This window comes from Sorex araneus, chromosome 5 (assembly GCF_027595985.1).
Source record: "Sorex araneus isolate mSorAra2 chromosome 5, mSorAra2.pri, whole genome shotgun sequence".
Lineage (NCBI taxonomy): Eukaryota > Metazoa > Chordata > Mammalia > Eulipotyphla > Soricidae > Sorex > Sorex araneus.
Genome location: NC_073306.1, coordinates 43,212,089 through 43,226,553, shown reverse-complemented (window position 1 = coordinate 43,226,553; position 14,465 = coordinate 43,212,089).

Below are 14,465 nucleotides of genomic sequence, written 5' to 3'. Positions count from 1 at the left end.
CAGACAGTCAATGAACGTCTCCCTCCACCGGGGTGTTCTGGTCACCTCACGCTCAGCATGAGCCAATTCATTATGCCCTTTCCCCAAAAACATATTTCTTATGTGTTTTGTTTTGTTTGGGGGCTACACCCAGCTGTGCTCAGAGCTTACTCCTGACTCTGTGCTCAGGGACTCACTCCTGGTGGGGCTCAGGGGACCATATAGGGTTCTGAGCATAGAACCAGGGTCAGTTGCATGCAAGGCAAACACCCTGCCTACTGCACTATCTTGCCAGCAGCCCCCAAAGAATATTTTTGACAAATGTCACAGGGATGACTGCATCAAATGACTGGATCAAATACCTAGATACAAAAGCTGAAACTATAAAGCTCATAGAAGGAACGAGAGGCAGCCTAGAGGAATAGCACAGTGGTTCCGAGCACCTGCCTTGCCAGCATAAGGTCACAAGTCCAAGTTCCTGGTGTCCAACGTGTGCAGTGATGCCAGCGGCTCTGCTGTGTGAGTCTGGCAAGTCAGCTTGATCCCCAGCACCAAGCCGCAGTCAGCTGTGTGACAGAGGTGCGACCCCAGCAAGCAGTGCGGCTAGAAGACCCGTGTGTGCAGGTACCACCACCAGCTACACAGTTCCCAGTGCATGTGCAAGACCATGGCCGGGCATGTGTGTAAACTCCCAATCATCACCATAGCAAGAACAACAGTATCAATAGTGATAGTGAAGGGAATGGAGGGAGCTAAAAAAATTGTCCAAAATAGGGGCCAGAGTGGTAGTAGAAAATAGGACATTGGCCTTGCATGCAGCTAACCCAGGTTCGATCCTTGACACCCCATATTGTCCCCCAAGCACCACCAGGAGTTATTCCTGAGCACAGAGCCAGGAGTAACCTCTGAGCATCGTTGGGTGTGTGGCCCCTCCAGTTTTTTGTTGTTGTTTTCAGTAGGGCTGGGGACATAGTGTGGGAATTAGGACACTTACCACGCATGAATGTGCCATGTCTTTGTGATGCTGGGTTAAACAATGGTTTCTTAGATCTGACACCAAAGCACAGGTGAGCAAAGAAAAGAGAGATAAAACTGATTCCATCCAAATTAAAAATTGGTGGGACCAGAATGATAGTACAATAGGTAAGACACTTGACTTGTACATGGCCAGTTTGGTACAAAGGTTTGAACCCTAGCATCCCATATGGTCCCTTGAGCCCTACCAGTAGTGATTCCTGAGTGCAGAACCAGGAGTAAGCCCTGGGTCAATTCGGGTTCAATCCCTGGCATCCTCATATGGTCCCAGAGCACCGCCAGGAGTGATCCCTGAGTATAGAGCCAGGAGTAAATTCAGAGCACAGCAAAATATGGCCCCAAAACAAAACTAAAACAACAAGAAAAGAATGATTATTATTCAATTCAATAGCAAAAATAGGCAAGACATTTAAACAGACATTTCTCTAAAGATAGATGACGATGCTCAATATCGTTAGTCACTTAGGCACTGCAAGTACAAATTACAGTAATATGTCACTTCAGACCCATTAGAATGATGACAGTCAAAGAGAGGGACAATAACTGTGGGGAAAATTGAAACCCTCCGGACTGCTAGTGTATTTGAAAAGTGGAAGAACCTCTTGGGAAAACAGTTTGGCAGCTCTGATGTCACCAGATTCCAAACTCGCATCGCCAGCAGCTTACTTGACACCTTTACTGAGTGCTTTAATGGTCATCTAAAGATAATACGCCCAAGAAGAGCTCTCAGCTCTACTCGCCTCAATTTATTTCTCCCGTCCTCCTATTTTCAGCAAATGGCACCTCATTGACTGAGATACACTAAGTGGCTCAATCCCAAAGTATAAAAGCGATCCCTGATTCCTCTCTTCTCACCGCTCTCCACAGTCAATCTATCTGTGAGGTCTGTTCAACCTCTAAAATGCATCTTTTAGAGGGCTTATTTTATTTTTATTATTTTTTTTCTTTTTGGGTCACACCCGGCAATGCACAGGGGTTACCTTCTGGCTCTGCACTCAGGAGTTACTCCTGGCGGTGCTCAGGGGACCATATGGGATGCTGGGAATCGAACCCAGGTCGGCCGCGTGCAAGGCAAATGCCCTACCCATTGTGCTATTGCTCCAGTCCCTGTCACTTCCTTCTAACTGGCCTCCTCACCCTACCATGAACTATTTTTCACACAACAACCAGAATGATGATTCCAAAATGTGAGTCATGGGGCCAAGGGAATAGTTCAAAAGGCTAGAGCATATGCTTTGTAGACAGAAACCCTGGGTTCAATGCCTGGTACCACATCGTCCCTTGAGCACTGCTGGGAATGACCCCTGAACACTAAACTGAGAGTAGCCCGTGACCACCACTGAGTATGGCCTAAAATCAACCAACCAAACGAATTTAAGTCAGGTATGGTGGTACTTCCTTCCAAAGGCCTCTGAAAGGCCTCAGAGACACTACAGGGTCCCACGTGGCTGGGCCCCCCTCGCCTGTCTGATATGGGCCTGTCCCTCTCCTACCATGAGCTACACGTGGCCACCCAGCTCTTCTTTTTCTCTTGACCTCCTAAAGTAGTTTTCTTTCTCTGCAGGGGGAGGGGCAGCACATCTGGCTGTGTTCAGGGCTTATTCCTGGCTCTGTGTTCAGGAATCATTCCTGGTGGGCTCAGTACCCTATGGGGTGCTGGGAATTGGACCAGGGTTTGCTGCATGCAAGGCAAATGCCCTACCCGTTGTACCAACACTGTAGTCCCTGCAATGCAGTTTTCACCTTTTCTCTTTCTGTTCTACCCCTCTTGAAGTCAATGCTCTCACCCTCAGATTTTTGGTGAAGTTTTCTTTCTTTCTGTTTGGGGGAGATCATACTCAGTGATGCTCAAGGGTTACCCCTGGCTCTACCTTCAGGAATCACTTCCTTCGGGCTCATGGGACCACATGGGCTGCTGGGGATCAAACTCAGGCAAGCTCCTTACCCACTGTACTATTTCTCTGGCCCTGAAGTTTTCTTGATCACAGAGTGATTGTCCAACAGAATTTTCTGTACCCGTGGAGAAGTGTTCTGTATCTATACTGTCCAATTTGGATTAAGTGAAGTTATTGGTCACTTGAAATGTGACTAATATGAGTGAGAACTGAATTATTTAATTTACATAATTAAAGTTTTATAATTAAATAGGCACAGGGGATGAGTTGATACCATACTGAAGTATGAAGGTTAATTACCCAAGCTATTCTGTTAAATTATTATTATTATTATTATTATTATTATTGTTATTATTATTATTACTTGTTGGTTTTGGGACCATGCACAGTAGTGCTCAGGGCTTGCTGCTGGCTTTGCACTCAGAGATCACTCCTGGTGGGGTTCAAGGGACCATATGGGGTACTGGGAATCAAACCCAGGTCAGCAAAACAGGCACCCTACTCTGTACTATGTCTCCAGCCCCTCTATTAAATTATTCTATTTTATTTTCTTCAAGGCACCTTTCTGTTGTTGTTTTGTTTTGGGACCCCACCTGGAGGTGCTCAGGTGTTATTCCTGGCTCTACACTCAGAAATCTCTCCTGGCAGGCTCAGGGGACCATACTGGATGCTGGTTGTAGAACCTGCAAACAAGATAAGAGCCCTACCCACTATACTACCTCTCTGGCCCCACAAGGCACTAGGTTTTTTTTTGTCAGGGGAAGGGGAGACCATACATCGAAGTGCTCAGAGCTTTCTCCTAGTTCTGTGCTCAGGGGTCCCTCTTGGTGGAGCTTAGGGGACCATGTGCTGTACATATGAATGCAGTTACAGTGCAGCCTGAATCAAATCCCCAGGTTGGCCACTGGAAAGGCAAGAGCCTTAATCCCTGTAATTTCTCTCCGGTCCTGGATTTTCTGCTTCTAATGACAAGAATGTGGCTGCATGCCAGCGGCGCCGGTACGGATCACATATTCAGCTCACTTCAGCCCTAAAACAGCGTCAGGGATATTCTGGCCACTTGATACATGTTTGTTAACTAATGAATAAAGCTTTAAATCAGGGGTTCTCAAGATACAGTCTGTGACCTTATGAAGGTTTCTAAACCCCTTTTGTGAAATAGAAATTAATTCCTAACAATACTATGATGTTATTTTCTCTTTTTGAGGGTATAGAGAGAAGTGACAGTGGTTAAAATAGCCAGTCCCTGAACACAAAACAAAGCTGTCTCCAGGCCAAATGTCTGTATTTCCACATGCTGCACAGCAAAGAAATAAATACACCATTGTCGCTGACGACTGACTCGATGAATCAGTAAAAATTATTAACTTTATTAAATCTCTACCCTTGAGTGTACTTCTTTGAAATATTTTGACAGAATGGGGAGAATTCCGTGTGTCTAAGTACCACGGTTGTCTCAAGGAGACACACCAGCGCAATTGTTTGAGTTGCAAGTGAACTGGTGGGCTTTTTTTTTTTTTCCATCATGCCATTTCCTCTTGAAAGAATTCAAAGACACATTCTGGTTATGCAAATAGGAGTTTTCTGCCATCATCTTCTCTGAAGTTGTAAAAAGTGAGCCTGTCAATTCTAGGGAAAAATTGACAATACTTGCTGCAGATGAAAAAAATTTAAGCTTTTGAATGAAAATTCAGCTTTTGGAAAATTTATATTCACCACGATGAGCTTAGTAGTTTCCAGTATCTAAAGACTTTCTGATAAGAGGGATGGTGACCTTATGGATGGTCGGTGTTTTTTATACTGTGCAATAAAATGAGTCAATGTTTGGAAGAACTACATAATTTATCGAGCCAATGTTTTCTTTTGCATTTTGGGTTTTGGGCCACACCCGGCAGTGTTTAGGGGCTGTTCCTGCCTCTGTGCTCAGTAATGACCCCTGGTGGTGTTCAGGGGACCATATGTGGTGCAAAGATTTGAAAAGGGGCTGGAGCGATAGCACAGTGGGTAGGGTGTTTGCCTTGCATGTGGCCAACCCGGGTTCAATTCCCAGCATCCCGTATGGTCCCCTGAGCACCACCAGGGGTAATTCCTGAGTGCAGAGCCAAGAGTAACCCCTGTGTGCAACACCAGGTGTGACCCAAAAAGCACACACACACAAAAAAAAGATTTGAACGAACAGAGATTGCAGCCATTGTGGCTACATATAAAGCCTGTGTCTTACTCCCTCTACTATATTTCTGGTCTGAGCCAATGTTTTTCAAGTGGCAATGTATGTCTTACAAAAATCATACATCTATAAAGAATATATTCAAAGTGTAAGATAGTGCTGTGTAATTTTATTTAATGACAATTTTATTGCTGCAATTTCAGATTCCACTTTTTTTTTGGGGGGGTGCATTTTTTGGTCACACCCACCATGCTCAGGGTCTATTCCTAGCTCTGTACTCAGAAATTACTCCTGGAGGGATCGAGGGACCATATGGGATGCCAGGGACTGAACCTGGGTATGTCTCGTGCAAGGCAGATTTCCTACTTGCAATATTATTGCTCTGGCCCCATAAATTCTGTGGGTTTTTTTTTTTTTTGGAGGGCCATGCTTGGTGATGCTCAGGGCTTACCCTGGCTCTGCACGTCGGAATCACTCCTGGTGGTGCTTGGAGACCAAAGGGATTCCAGGAATCAAACTCGGGTCAATCTTGTGCAAGGTAATTGCCCAACCCAGTGTACTATCTCTCTCGCCCCTTAGATTTCACTTTGAATAATATTATAAAATTACAAAAATTTTGTAATATGATCATTTGTCAGACTTTGGAGGAATAATAAGTTATCTGAAAGGACTTTTAAAGTATTTCTCTCCTTTTCCTAATTATATGTCAGCAGGAGACTGAGTTTCCTCATATATATTTCCATCAAAACAATGTATCTGAGCTGATGGGATAAAGATGTAGCTATTTGGGGTTGGAGAGCGTTCAACAGGCTGAGAACATCCTTAAGGAGCCTCAGAATTGATACCTGGTACCACATGGTCCCCTAAGCACTGCTGAGAGAGAACCCTGAGAACAGAAACAGGAATGGCTCCTGAGCACGAGGTATGACTGAAAAAAGTAGATATTTGCTCACCATTATACAATGTACAACTCAGAATAACTAAAATGTAAGAACAATCTAAATGCTTATCAATTTATGCATAAAGCAAAGAGTGGTATATATGTGCAATATCCACACCATATATAGTGGACTATTATTCAGCCATAACAAAGAATGACGTGCCAGTACAAGCCTTCACTACCATTCAGCTTTGCGGAATAAACAAACTGATTGCAAAGCTGCCAAAGAGTAAGCCATGCGGCCACAAACTTGAACCCAGGAGATAGCTTCTGCTGCACATTTTCCTCCCAACTATTTTTTATTGGGTGGTGGGCGGAGTTGTTAGGGCCACACTCAACAGTGGACTACTCCCACCTGTGTGTTCGAAGGTTACCCCCAGTGGTGCTTGGGGGCCCATATGTGGTGCCTGGGTCAAACGGGTGTTGGTCACATGCAAGGTGAACCCCTTGCCCCTTCAATCTCACAGCTTTCCTCACTTATATAGATGGATGAACTAGATAGTCCCTAATTTATTGCAGAACCAGGACTCTGGAAAACATAATGTTTAATGCTGCTGCCTTGGTAGGAGGGGCTGGAGAGTAGGATGATGCCGGCCATCATTCATCATATGTACATCAGTACAGCAATTCATTCTGACGTTTTTTTTTCGGGGGGGGGCACATCCAGCAGTGCTCAGGGGTTACTCCTGGCTCTGCACTCAGGAATCACTCCTGGTAGGTTCAGGGAACTACATGGGATGCTGGGGATTAAACCCAGTCAGCAGCTCTGTGCAAAGCTAACACCTTACCCTCTGTACTATTGCTCCAGCCCTTTATCTTTTGACCTTTGAGGGATCTAAGCCCCCTCCCTATAAAGGAGAGATCCTAAATCCCATTAGTCATGTATACATCTCTGACTTGTACCCATAGAACAAAGTGATCAAGTTAGCAACATAACACACCTTTCAATGCTATGGAAATATGAGGTAGGGAAGAAATGGATTGATATCCATAAATATATACACAATAAGACAAGGGAGGGCTGGAGCGATAGCACAGTGGGTAGGGCGTTTGCCTTGCACGTGGCCGACCCGGGTTCTAATCCCAGCATCCCATATGGTCCCCTGAGCACCGCCAGGGGTAATTCCTGAGTGAAGAGCCAGGAGTAATCCCTGTGCATCGCCGGGTGTGACCCAAAAACCAAAAAAAAAAAAAAAATAGGACAAGGGAAATGCTAAAATAATTCTCATTTCTTAACATTTTATAACAGGATAGAGTCACAGATTTCTTTCTCCACCATTCATTCTAAGTGCCATTTAGCACCAGACCCTTTCTTTCTTTCTTTCTTTCTTTCTTTCTTTCTTTCTTTCTTTCTTTCTTTCTTTCTTTCTTTCTTTCTTTCTTTCTTTCTTTCTTTCTTTCTTTCTTTCTTTCTTTCTTTCTTTCTTTCTTTCTTTCTTTCTTTCTTTCTCTTCCTTCCTTCCTTCCTTCCTTCCTTCCTTCCTTCCTTCCTTCTTTTCTTCCCTCCCACCCTCCCTTTCTTCCTTCAGCTTTTGGGTCACACCTGGCGATGCTCAGGACTTACTTGTGATTCTGTACTCAGGGATCACTCCCAGTGCAACTCAGAAAAGATCGCTCCTAGTGGGACCACATGGGGAGCCAGGGATGGAACTCAGTTGGACTGCATGCGAGACCAGCACCCTACCTGCTGTACTATCTCTCCAGTCCCCTCCTATTCTTTAGTCCTAAAGGGACCCAGTCCTGAAGGATCGATTATTTTAGATCTTGGGCTTTTCTTTCTGGTGGTGGAGGGGTCACAATCAGAAAAGCTCACAACTTACTCCTGGTTGTGTGCTCAAGGATCACTCCTGGAGGGCTCAGGGGATCACAGGGAGCACTGGGGAACCAAACCTGAGTCAGCTGCTATAAAAGCAAGTGCCCTACTCACTGAATGACACCTCCAGGCCCTCTTCTAGTATTTTAATCCCTGAACATAGCAGTATGGGAGGTAGCCCCAGAGGGTCCCATGGAATCCAGAAATACCTTCCTGTCTTCATGAGCAGCAGCAAACCTCTTCCCTTGAGAATCAAGATCAAATACTGCATGCAACACAATCGCCTTCCTTCTATGCTATTGTTTCCACAGATAGATAAGGAGCCAGAACAGCCCCAAAGCTTCTGTTCAATGGACTCCTTGTTGTACATTCCAGTGGAAGTATTTCTCCTCTGGGGATTGAGGCTTCTGAGCAAAGACCATGATAAGTAGATATTTTGTAATCTCATGCATTCTGAGGAAGAGAACACGGGAGAGAATGATGTTAGTCGATATGACAGCTCTTTCTTTCTGCAGGCCAAACACTGTGATAAGAGTTCATTTATTTCATCCTTACCATCCTGCATAAAGAAATGGAAATAGTGAGCTTCAGTAATTGGCTCTAAGTCATAAGCTACTCAAATGGTAGAGCTTGAATTTCTATCTAGGCATTCTTAGTTCCACCCTCTTAACCTCTCAGCTGAGACCTCATGCTGATCCTGGTTGGACCCATGCACTGTTCCTCCCTCAGGTGGAAAGTAATCAGGGCAGGACTACTGCCAAGTGTGTGGTTCTAGTGCATCAAGCATGTTTGAGCACTGTGAGTGAAATATATGAGCACTCAGCCAGGTATACAGTACCCAGTCATCACAGCAAGGAGATAGGGTGGAAAGTGAACATATAATGCAATTTAGAATAGTTGTGGTAGGAATGTCTTTGTTCTTATCATTGTGATGCTTCTGATTAAAATTTGGTCTCAGGTTTTACCTGGCAGTGTGTGGAGTTACCTTCAGTTTTATGCTCTGGAGACCCTTTAATTCTGGGAATTGAACCCAGAGCACCTGCATCTAAAGTATATGCAGGCTTTATCTACAATGGAACCCAGAACATAAAGAAGGGTTCAGGGGCTGGAGCGATAGCACAGTGGGTAGGGTGTTTGCCTTGCACGCAGCCGACCCAGGTTCGATTCCCAGCATCCCATATGGTCCCCTGAACACTGCCAGGAGTGATTCATGAGTGCAGAGCCAGGAGTAACCCCTGTGCATCAATGGGTGTGACCCAAAAGGGAAAAAAAAAAGAAGGGCTTAGTAGAAGACTAAATTGGGGTATTTATTTTAGAGGACAGAGGAAGGCGAAACAGGAGCCAAAGAAAGATAAATTTCTTTCTTTTTTTTTTTTTTTTTGCTTTTTGGGTCACACCCAGCAATGCACAGGGGTTACTCCTGGCTCATGCACTCAGGAATCACCCCTGGCGGTGTGCAGGGGACCATATGGGATGCTGGGATTTGAACCCAGGTCGGCCGCGTGCAAGGCAAACGCCCTACCCGCTGTGCTATCACTCCAGCCCCAAGAAAGATAAATTTCTAGCGAGACCACAAGCTACTCAGAATCATGATCATAGAGGGGCTGAAGCAATAGTACAGCAGGTAGAGTGTTTGCCTTGCATGTGGCCAACATGGGTTTTATCTCTAACACCCCATATGGTCCCCTAAGCACCGCCAGAAGTAATCCTTGAATGCAGAGCCTTAGGCTGGAGAGATAAAGCAGGTGAGACACTCGCCTTGCATAAGGCTCACCCGGGTTCAATCCATACGGTTCTCTGAACCTGCCAGGAGTGATTCCTGAGTGTAGAACCAAGAGTAACCTGAGCGTCATCAGGTGTGCATCGCCCCCTCTCCCCCGACCTCTACCTCTCAAAAAAAAAAAAAAAAAAGGCTTTAACCTTTAACCTGGGAGAGACTAAAGACCTTTGGGTAGGGCTGTCCTGGTTAGTGAGGTAACTAGTTCTAGCTCAGATTTCAGTAGTGACTTCTGGTGGTACTTAGGGGACCATGTGTGGTGCTGGGAATAAAACCAGGATTGAACCAAAGCAGCCAAATGGAAGGTTAGTGCCCTCCCTCCTAAATCAACTGTCTGACCCGAGTTCATTTGTGCCACACCCAGGGGTACTTATGGGGTGCTCCCAGCTGAGTGGTGAGGAAAACATGAGATGCCATAAATTGAACCTGGGGTGCCTGGATGCAAAGCATTTTCTTAGTCCTTTCAGCTATCTCCCTGGCTTCTCCATTTTAATTTTTTTGTTTCCTTTTATTTGTGGGGTAGGGAGCCATACCCATCTGTGTTTGGGGCTTACGCCTGGATCTGGGCTTAGGGTTCACTCCTGATGGGGACGGAGACCATGTATGGTTGCCAGGGAGCAAGCCTGGGTGAGCTGCTTGAAAGCAAGCACCTTCCCCACTGAATTATGGCTCTGCCCTTCCCCCATGCCTTCCCTTCATATAGCATCTGTCATATTGGATTAAGGGCCAACCCCACTTCAGTATGTCTTTGTCTTCATTTAATCGCACCTTTTAATTTAGATCACATTCTGAGATATTGGGATTAGGACTCCAATGTATGAGTTTTGAGACACAATTTATCCCGTAACATCCCACAAACCTCTCTTTAATTAGTAGACTACAAAGGCTTTTGAGGTCTCTTAGGCTTAAGGCCATTTTTTTTCTCTCAAATAGTTCCTAAACACTGGCACATAGATAAATGCACTAAGATTGCTTTGGGAATAGTAAGAATATTTACAATTCAGGAGGCTGGAGTGATAGTACACGGGGTGGGGTGCTTGCCGCTTGCCTTGCACAGGGCTGACTCGGGTTTGATCCCCAACATCCTATAAGGTCCCCTAGCACTATTAGGAATGATTTCTTTCTTTCTTTCTTTCTTTCTTTCTTTCTTTCTTTCTTTCTTTCTTTCTTTCTTTCTTTCTTTCTTTCTTTCTTTCTTTCTTTCTTTCTTTCTTTCTTTCTTTCTTTCTTTCTTTCTTTCTCTCTCTCTCTCTCTCTCTCTCTTTCTTTCTTTCTTTCTTTCTTTCTTTCTTTCTTTTTTTTTTGGCTTTTTGGGTCACACCTGGCGATGCACAGGGGTTACTCCTGGCTCTGCACTCAGGAATTAACTCCTGGCGATGCTTGGGGGACCATATGGGATTCTGGGAATCGAACCCAGGTCAGCCGCGTGCAAGGCAAATGTCCTACCCGCTGTGCTATTGCTCCAGCCCCAGGAATGATTTCTGACTGGAGAGACAGGAGCAACTCCTAAGCATCTCTGGGTGTGGCCTCCAAACCATACACAAACAAGAATTTTTTTTTTTTTTTGCTTTTTGGGTCACACCTTGCTCTGCACAGGGGTTACTCCTGGCTCTGCACTCAGGAATTATCCCTGGCGGTGCTCAGGGGACCATATAGGATGCTGGGAATCGAACCCGGGTCGGCCACGTGCAAGGCAAACGCCCTACCCGCTGTGCTATCGCTCCAGCCCCCACAAACAAGAATATTTACAATTCAAGGACTGGAAAGATAGCAAGAGGATAGGGTGTTTGTCTTGCATGCAGGACTGGCCTGTTGAACCCACTATCTGGGTTCAAGCCCCAGCACCTCAGATAGTCCCCCAAGCACTGCCAAAAATATTTACAATTTAAACAACCCAAGTGCTCGAAAAATAGATGAGTGGATAAAAAAAAACACAACTATGGTACATTTACATAATGGAATACCATGCAACCCTTAGGAAAGATGAAGCCATGAAATTTGCTTATATGTGGACATGGAAAGTAACATGAGGGAAATAAGTCACAGGAGAGGGAGAGGGAGAGACACTGATCACACTTATCTTCAGGACATAAAAAATACATAGTAGAAAATGTAAAGACAATAGAAATGGGGCCAGGACTGGTTCATGATAAGAAGCTTGCCACAACCGGGTTGGTGGGGTGGGGTGGGCTGGGGGTGGGCGTTAGTTAGGACAGAGAAAGGACCACTATGACAATGATAGTTGGAAATGATCACTGCACAAGAACTGGGTGCTGAAAGGAGGCAAAGTGATATGCATGATACCCTTCAGGGAACAGTACTGCAAACCACACTGCCTAAAAGAAAAATAAGTCAGGGAAAAAAAAGAGAAGTGTCTGCCAGAGACAGGCAGGTGTGGGGAGGAGAAACAGGACAAGGGTGGTGGGAAATGTACACTAGAGAAGGGATGGGTATTGAAACACTGTGACTGAAACTCAACTTGAACAACTTAGTAACTGCATTCTCACAGGGATTCAATAAAAAGTACATAAAATTAAAAAAAGGATATTTACAATTCAGTTATGGGATATTACTGGTGTTTCCTTCAGGGTACCCAGCACTTATTCCAGGAACTTAATGTCTCAGGATCTTGTGTCTATAGCTTCATTTGGGTGAGTCAAACAGGCCTTTCCCAGACCTGAACCTCTGTATTGTGATACAAACCAATTATGAACTTAATAGTAACCCATATATTTCATCACTCCAGTCCTATTGCCTGGTGCTACCCATGGGCCTTGCCACTCCATGATCCCATCAGCCTACTAATATCAGAAATTTCATCTTGATGGCAGCAACTTTTAGCTTCATTCCCAATGTATAGAGGCATATGTACACTATAGCACTTTACAAGTTCAGGCGTTTCCTTTTATATACTCTTCAATCCCTTGGTGGAAGAATATCCGCCTAGCATTTCTGGAAGGCAAAATTAGGAGATGAGTAGTCAGGCATATGATCAATCTACGTCAACCGTTCTATATTCAATGTCTATGAATGTAGGTCATTGTTGAGTTCAGGTTTCATTCAACCAACTAGCTAAGAGCCACTGTTTGATGTTAAAGTTACTTAAGCTAGTTAAATGCCAAAGATACTTAAATTCAGAATTTCCAGAACACCATATTAATTTCAAGTCAAATTCAAATAGTTATTTTCAAGCACTTCCCATAGAGGGAGGCTGGGGGGGTTGTTGGGGGATGGTGGGAGGAAAACAGGGGACACTGGTGGTGGGAAATATACACTGGTGCAGGGATGGGTGCTGGATTGTGTGACTGAAATCCAATAATGAACAGCTTTGAAATGGTCTATTTCATGGGTAGTCAATTAAAAAAATTTTTTTTGGTTTTTTTTTTTTTTGGGTCACACCTGGCGATGCACAGGGTTACTCCTGGCTCTCCACTCAGGAATCACTCCTGGCGGTGCTCAGGGGACCATATGGGATGCTGGGAATCGAACCCGGGTCGGCTACATTGCAAGGCAAATGCCCTACCCGCTGTGCTATCGCTCCAGCCCCCTAAAAATTTTTTTTGAAGTAAGTAATATGGAGTTCATGCCCACTTCAATCAGCTTAATCTGTGACTGAATAAATAGAAGTACTCCTAGATTTGAAAAAAAATATTTTCTTCCTGGTCTAATATGCATAGAATATGGTCCAAATAGATCATAACAATTCTTACCTTCTAGCAGGTAAAGTCTCCAATCTGACTCTATTACAGATCTGGTGGCAAAGGGGGGTAGTGGGTGGATGTAAGAATACTGGTGTTGGGGCTGGAGTGATAGCACAGTGGGTAGGGCATTTGCCTTGCACACAGCCAACCCGGGTTCGAGTCCCAGCATCCCATATGGTCCCCTGAGCACCGCCAGGAGTAATTCCTGAGTGCAGAGCCAGGAGTAACCCCTGTGCATTGCCGGGTGTGACCCAAAAAGCAAAAAAAAAAAAAATACTGGTGTTTTCTTTCAAGATAACTATACCAAAATGGACCCATCAATTAAGAGAAAGAAGGATGTATATACCTGCTGAGAGAGAAGTTACATAGTTTCTACGGTCCAGACTGCTAAGATTATTCCAAAATTTCAAATGTCCTACCTCATTTAAGGGTTTCATTCTTTCCCAAACAATGCTCTAATTTTCACGTAAGAGACCTGGGTAAGGTTATGAAGTTGGTTGGGTTTGTTTTTGGGTCACACCAGCCATGCTCAGTGATCACTCCTGGCACTGCTCAGGGGACAACATGGGGTGCAGGGGATTTAACCTGGGTTGGCCGCAAGTAAAGCAAGCATCCTACCCACTTGTACTATTGTTCCGGCCGATAAATTAGCTTCTTACAAGAGTATAAAAATCTGGGCAAATAGGTTCTAGGCTGGGCCTAGAACTCTCAGAATTGGTCTAACACAAAACTGCCATTTCTATGTAAACATGCATCATAAACAGTTCTTTATAATCCAGAAACCCTTAGCACCCTTAAAGCCAAGAATATTGGAATACCATTTATGAGAAACCTAAGGTCTCTACATCGTTGAAGGACCAGTGAATAAGCTAAGATAACCCTTGAATTACTTACTCCTCTGCATCTTGCTCATCTGTACACAGTGGGAAAGTTACATTACACTCAGAACCCTGGTCTCACAGAAGTGTCAGCTACATAAGTTTCCAGCTTTCCAGATTCTAGAGTACAAGTACACTAGAGGGTAGAAAGCAGACCATATCCGTTAAGTTTCTTACCATTTTCCTATCCAAGTAAGACTGGTCGCTGGACCTGCCCACTTGCAGCTTTAGTTCCTTTGAAAGTTCATCTCAGGCACCACATGTCTGAATTTGAAAGATT